This window comes from Erythranthe guttata, chromosome 1 (genome assembly GCF_056151865.1).
Source record: "Erythranthe guttata isolate IM_541 chromosome 1, IM_541, whole genome shotgun sequence".
In the NCBI taxonomy this organism is placed as follows: Eukaryota; Viridiplantae; Streptophyta; class Magnoliopsida; order Lamiales; family Phrymaceae; genus Erythranthe; species Erythranthe guttata.
Window position 1 is genome coordinate 13588670 of NC_142533.1, and position 7215 is coordinate 13595884.

Genomic DNA, 7215 nt, shown 5'->3' on the forward strand with positions numbered 1-7215 from the left:
GAATATGAATTTATGGTTTAAAAATCTGCAGCTGATCTATGTTAAGGGGCTGTAATAATTTTTTACAACATTTAATGAATGAAAGTGGGAGAAATCCCATTAATGAAAGGATAAAGATGTTGGTACTTTAAGGACATGGTTTGGTGGTTTAATATTCTTTTTAATTGTGTTTTGGGGCTGCAGGTTTGTGTGTGTCGTGTGTCTGTACTGTTGTGTGTGTGTGATTTATGATATATATATATATATATATATATATATATATATATATATATATATATATATATGTGTGTGTGTGTGTGTGTGTGTGTGTGTGTGTGTGTGTAATATGTGTGTGATTGCCGTGTATATGTGTATATTTATGTGATTAATTTCCTTGTGTTCGTAGATTTGTTGATTGATAATTGTGATGTCGTAAGATGGTCATTTTCATGTTAGAGTCACATTAGTCTTATGGTCATGCATAAAAAGAAATTTCATTTTTAGGAAAGAAAAGGTTAATGGAATGCTTGGGTTGGATAAGTCGGGATACGAGGGGCCGGTATTCCAACCATAGTTACTATAGGGTGGTATGATTCCACCAAAAGAAAAGGCTTAGAGTAATATGCTTATCATCCAAGTTGAGAAGTTAATTTTTCACGGATCCGAGTAACAGAAAATGTTTTCATTCATGCATTTGCACGAAAGGGTAGATTGGTAATTTTCGTTATTGGAGTCAATTTACGTGCTTAAATGAAATTAAGTGTTTATGTGTGTTCGTTTGTCGACAAATGGTAAGATGTGATGCTTATATGTATATATGAATATAAATACGTAAAACATATTTTTAATCCTCGTTATTCATTCGGATTTCTTACTGGGCTTAATAGCTCATATAGCTACTTCTTTGATTGCAGGTACTAGTAGTAATCCTTCGCCGGGATGGACCGAGTAGTGGATCGAAGTATTGCCCGGAGCTTTTGACGATCGTACGAGGGATCTATAAATTATGCTAGTATTTGGTGATGTAAACTAAAAACAATTTCCGTATTTCCGTTTCTTTTAAAACTCTAGATTTCCTCGTTAGGGGAAATGAACTCTTATTTTGGTACGGGCCTTATTTTGAAATCTCAATATAGTTGGCCCGCTTATTCTAGTAATTATATTTCTTACCCAAAATCTTCACTCACCAAATGCTTTTAAACTCTGATTCATTTTCGAACCAAAAGAGAAATTGTAACACCCCGCATTTTCGGTAAAATAATTTTTACCACCTTTATGTGCATATTTGTGAAATTAGAATTTATAATAATTATTGCATGGTTAGTATTTAGGAGAATTAGGTAATTATGTGAAATATATGAATTATGTGATTATGTGAATTATGTGATTATGTGAATTATGTGATTAGGAAATATTTCGAGGTAGTATGTCGAAATAAATTATTTTTCATGAATTAGGATTTTTATTCTTGCATATGAATTTAAATGAGCATTTCATCATATTTATGCATGCACAAAATTTTAGAAAATAAATTTTCTCATGCATTTTAGGATTTTTAATTAATGTAGAAAATTAGAAAATCCTCCCCTCATTTTTAAAATTTTCGGACATCACACACACACACATGATTTTAAAATTTGCATTTAATTAGGAATAGACATGCATTAGTGTGGTTGCACTTTGAGCATAGAAAGAAATACCCAAGCCTAGCCCCCTACTCTATAGACTACGTATGCTTTTCCTCTCCCACACACCACTTTAAGGCCAAAAGTCTTTTTTTCTTCTTCCTCTCCCCTTCATTTTTCGGCAGCCATATCACCTCCACCATAGCCACCATTTTCTCAAGCTTGAACCACCCAAGAACCAGCACCACTTCTATTTTCGAAAATTGCAAAATCACCCCCACAAAAAGATGTATTTTCCTTTCTTCTCCATTGGCTTTGAACTCTCCAAAAACTCTATAAATACCTCCCATGCCCAAGATCAAAATACACTCTCAAACTCCACTCCTACTTTCCTTAAGTTCAAAGTCTCCTTCTATTTCAATAGAAGAAGAATTTTCGGCCAAGGCTAAGTAAGCTTCTTCTTCCTCCTTCTTTTTCCTTTTTTTTCAAAAAAGAGTTAAGTTTTTCTTCTTTTCTTAATACCTAATCTAACTCTTAATCTCTTCTTGTATTAGAGAGAAAAGAGCTAACAAATCCTTCCCCTAAAGAGAGAAGTGAGAATTCTTAAATTCTTGCTCAAACATGCAACACCACTAGTATTTTCGTTTTTATGTGTTTTTATTGTTTATCCTTGCATATTATGTGATTATATGTTTTAGATGATGATTGCATGTTAGTGTTTTGAAAAGATAACTTTTTTCTTGAAGTTCTATGATTTTTCGGATTTTTTAGGGAAAAATGCTTAAACATCTTATTTGGCTTAATTAATGCTTTGCATGTGTTAATCTAGTATTTGATTGTTGATTTGTGAAAAGAAAATGATTTTTTGGCCTAGCCATGAAACTTTCGAATTTTTTGGGGAAAAATGTTTAAATTGCTTATTTGGCTTAATTAGTGCCTTGCATGTGTTAATCTCGTGTTTGATTGTTGATTTGTGAAAAGAAAATGATTTTTTGGCCTAGCCATGAAACTTTCGGATTTTTTTGGGGAAAATGTTTAAATTGCTTATTTGGCTTAATTAGTGCCTTGCATGTGTTAATCTAGTGTTTGATTGATGATTTATGAAAAGGAAATGAATTTTTAACTTAGCTAAGGAACTTTCGAATTTTTGAGGTAAAATGCTTAAAATTGCTTATGTGGTTTATTTGATATTTGCATGTATTGATCTTGTGTTGATAGTTGTTTTAAGGCCTTGCATGTTAAGATTTGGTGATTGATTGTTGATCTAAGGTCTTGTATGTTAAGATCTAGTGATTGATGGTTGATCTAAAGTCTTGCATGCATGTTAGGATCTAGTGTTTTCTATGTAAAATGATGAAAGAACTAAGAATTTGTGCTAACTTGATTTAGATTACTCTTGCATGTGAAGATCTAGTGTATTTACTTTAATAAATGTAAAGATGGAAGTCTTGAATTTTATTCTTCTAAAAATGCTAGATTTAGTGAACTTTTGATGTTAGATTGTCCTTGCATGTTAAGATTTCGGTTACTTTATGTTTTTATGGCTAAATGATTTTGTGAAACTTTATGTGTATTTTCTATGTGTTCTTGCTTGCTTATGTGAATCATTGGGTGTGAGGATGAGAGAAGGGTAAGTAGAAGGGTGCATGTGTGGGTGCATAGTGTCATGAAATTTTAAAAGATAAAACTATGATGGAAAGTCTTTCGAGGTTACGGTAAATTTCTCAGGTACGGCGAGTCGGTACCGTAGGGCCTAGGGGTGGTTTGATCCCACGTAGATAGACATGATTCGATATATATGTGAGGTTATTTACCGGTAACTTAGATTGACTCTTCCGAGGGATTCCCGATGATTTTTCATGTCATGCATGTCGCATTATGGTGTTAAGGATATAGGTGGGAAAATCTCACTCTATGGTCTTGGGGTCGTAGGGTTATAACGGTGGGAAATTCTCATTCTAAAATCTTCAATACGTGTCATGGCATAGGGTTATAAAGGTGGGATATTCTCACTCTATGGTCTTGGGATCATAGGGTTATAAAAGTGGGAATTTTCTCACTCTATGCGTGTGGCAATTATGTGATGAAGGACTCCGACGAAAAAGGGAAGTATATGATTGTTTTACTTTATGTTGCATGTTCATGTATAAGATATATGTATGTATATATATAGATATATGTATGCTCTATGTGTTATGTGTATTCGATAATACTTCAAGATTCTCATTGAGTCCTCAAAGGCTCATATAGGTGTTGTATGTTTGTAGGTATACCCGACTTGGAGCCCGAGGAGTGAAGTTGGGAATCGAGCTCGAGAATCGGAAGGAGATCGTATGGAGGGGTTGTGGATTGTGTTGGCTCTTAATTTAGTTATGTGGTTCTACTTGTATAATATGCTTGGAAGAACTTTTGATACGGTTTTATGTATTTTCTACCGTTCGCTTCCTCCGATCGGTGGGAATTATTAAAAGACGGTATGTGTAATAGTAATTAGGATTACCCTATTTTGGATATTAATCGGTAATTCGTAGTCTTTTGTAAGCGAAAGCAAATTTTACCATCTATATGCATGCACGCTTTTTCGGCTAGTAACTTCCTTAAGTTTTGTCTCGATGTTTGAAAATTATTCTCATATAGGTTCTCTTCTTAGAAAATCATGAAACATTAGGAGTCTCCACGTCTCTCTGTTCTCATCATTTTGATAGGTTTTTTTGCATGACTTGGGTAAGTAATCAATTAGTTATGATTTATTTCTCACTACTGCATTGAAACAGGGTCATTCGGGTGTTTTCTGATATAACTGGAGTTTTACTCACTCAAATGCCTTGTTTCTACTTGAAAAATGATTTAAACTTAGTTTTCTACCTTGGGGTAAACTGTGGTAGTTTTTGAGTCAGTGAGGAATTTATTATGAATTTTTAAAAGTCCCTCCCCTGTTCTGGATTTTAAACTAAGTGACTGTGCCATTTTATTTATTTCTCCTAAATGGCCATGCCTATTTCAAAACTGTTTTAATTGTGTGATCTAGACCCATGTTAGATGGTGTGGTATTATTTTGGGGTCATTTGCATGAGTAGTTTAAGAGAAATTATTTTTTAAAGATTCTGCATTGAATCTGTCCGAACTTGCATTAAATCCATCACGTCTAGTTATTTTCTAGTCTTGCATGTAGCATGTATTGGTGTTAATTGGTTGATTATGGTTTAGTATAGCGTGACCTCTCTCCCTCTGATTTAAAAAGAATTTTTTTTTACGTAAGTTTATATCCACAAAAATCATTTTTAAAAGTCTTCCGCTGAGATTACATATAATAAGAGTAACCGTGAGAGGGGTGTCACATAAATATATAGTTAGATAACGTAGCACTCGAATATAATCCTCCTATCTAAAGTTATTTTTAAACGAAAAGTTTAAACGACTAAAATAACCCTAAGAAAGTTTTCGAAATTCTTAAGGTTTTCAAATGTCCTAAAAAGAGATTTTTAGTAGTTACATTTTGGTTCTACCTTGAAAGTTTTAAAAATTACAAAGAGGTCCTTTTGCTTCCGCTATCTAAATAAGTATTCCGATAAACCGGTTCGATTATCGCCCGACTAGAGGAGGGGTGCTACATTTAACAAATAGCCCCATATTTAATTACATATTTTAAATATTATTACTTATTCCTACCTTTCTCTCTTTTTTTTTTTGGCTTAAAGTACATTTATTACAATAATAGACAAGTTCATTTAAACCTTTGCTACAAGTCATTTATAAAAGGAACCAGCTAGAATAAATACTTTTTTTTTTTTTCTTACTTCAATACCACAAAAAAAAAGATAATAAATAGATAATGACATAAATACCCTTAATAAAAATCAATATCACACAAACATTACAAATTTAATTTTATTTCATCAATGCTAAACACACAAAACCTCTCACAACCCTCTCATCCTCCTTCTTCTGCAAAAAAGGACATGATCCGTAAATTGGTTTTTTGATCTGAGCATTCTTCCAAGTTGGCCATACGAACAATTATTTACTTACTGAAGGATATATATATGTATATGAGCTTATTTTATATACCTCCCCTAGATAGGGATGGCAATGAGTAAGGATTTGTTGGGTCTAAGTCCCGGAACCGACCCGTTAGGGGTGGGTGTGGGTAAGTTAAATGGTTTTGGGGCGGGTAATGGTTTAAGTTTCTAGAACCGGACGGATATGGGTCGGGTTACGGGTTTTATTGGAACCGACCCGTAAAAAATATTATATTATTAGCTAATCTATATATACAAATTAATTTAGGATTTCATTCATCGAAATTCCAAATTTTTTCCTGTCTATTCTCATTTGCCAATTTTTCATCGTTTCATTTTTTTGAATCTTGTTTCTCGTAGGTAATATTTATCAAACTTGTCGACCACCGGTATCCGTCTTGCCTTCTGAATTTTGTTATGGTAAAAGTTAAATATAATGCATTATATAATTTTATTATTCACTTTATATCACTTGTAGAAGTTTTTTAAAATATTGTATTTTAATTTTGAGATTTTTTTGCTAAGATATATAAGTAAAATATTATGAAAGTTAATATATATATATATATATATATATATATATATATACACACACACACGTACATACATACATGCATACATATATCTATACATTTTATGTTAACGGGTCCAGTGGTTCTGCCGTGTCAGAACCGTTTAATTCAGGTATGGGTTGGGGCGGGTCCGGTCTAAGCTAAAACGGGTTGGGGCGGGTCTGAGTTTTATATATTTTTCGCGAGTCGGGTCTCAGGTTTAGGTAAACTCACCCCATAACCGATCCGTTGCCATCCGTACCTGTAGGTACCTAATAAATTAGGGATAAACCCAAGCGTAAATCTTCTTTTGGGATACCCCTGGAGAGGGGAAAGTACTATACTGCCATTATATGCAATTTTCGCCCAAACTGCATTTAGTATTTCTGGTCCTGCATTTAGCATTTATGTTTTTGCATTTAGTACTTTCGTTGATTATTGATTATATTAATTTATTTTTATACATTATTTGTTTCTATTTTATTAATTTTTTATATGTATATATTTTTTATTATTTTTTTAATTTTAATTTTTTTTTGTTAATTTTTTTTAAATCAATATGTTTACTGTACTGAAAAAGACCACATGTAATTATAGTAAACTATAGTTATTTGTAGTAACGTTCTTTCTTTTTATCCCAATTTTTTAGTCAACCAGTTATGTATAAACACGAATATCAACAATGCTTATGTTCTTTCCGACCGCCGAAGAGAGAGTTATGACTTTGGGAAGCAACATCGCCGATTGGAGGCTTATGGGGCGGGATTTGGATCTGAGAGTTGAGAGAGGAAGAGAGAGACGACTGTGAGTTGGCTAGGGTTTAAAATTGATTTTCAAATGGCATTTTAGTTACTTCAAAGTGACCAGGAGTATCCTAAATTAATATCAAAATGGAGGGGGTATGTACAAGGATGTAATATCCTTAATGGTTAGTTCCAAATATTTTCCCTATATTGCTTCTGGTGATATTTTAGCAAAAACGAATCAATATATCACGGTATTTTAGGGTTTTGAACGAATTTTCATTATTCTTTATGTTTT

General features: G+C 32.9%; 1 long non-coding RNA gene across 1 annotated transcript; it reads left to right on the forward strand.

Annotated features, from left to right (window-relative positions):
• The first annotated feature begins 345 nt into the window (after positions 1 to 345).
• On the forward strand, positions 346 to 1136 carry LOC148772900 (uncharacterized). Its single transcript, XR_016032968.1, has 2 exons — positions 346 to 770; positions 894 to 1136. It is a non-coding gene; the product is annotated as an uncharacterized LOC148772900 (long non-coding RNA).
• Positions 1137 to 7215: the final 6079 nt, after the last annotated feature.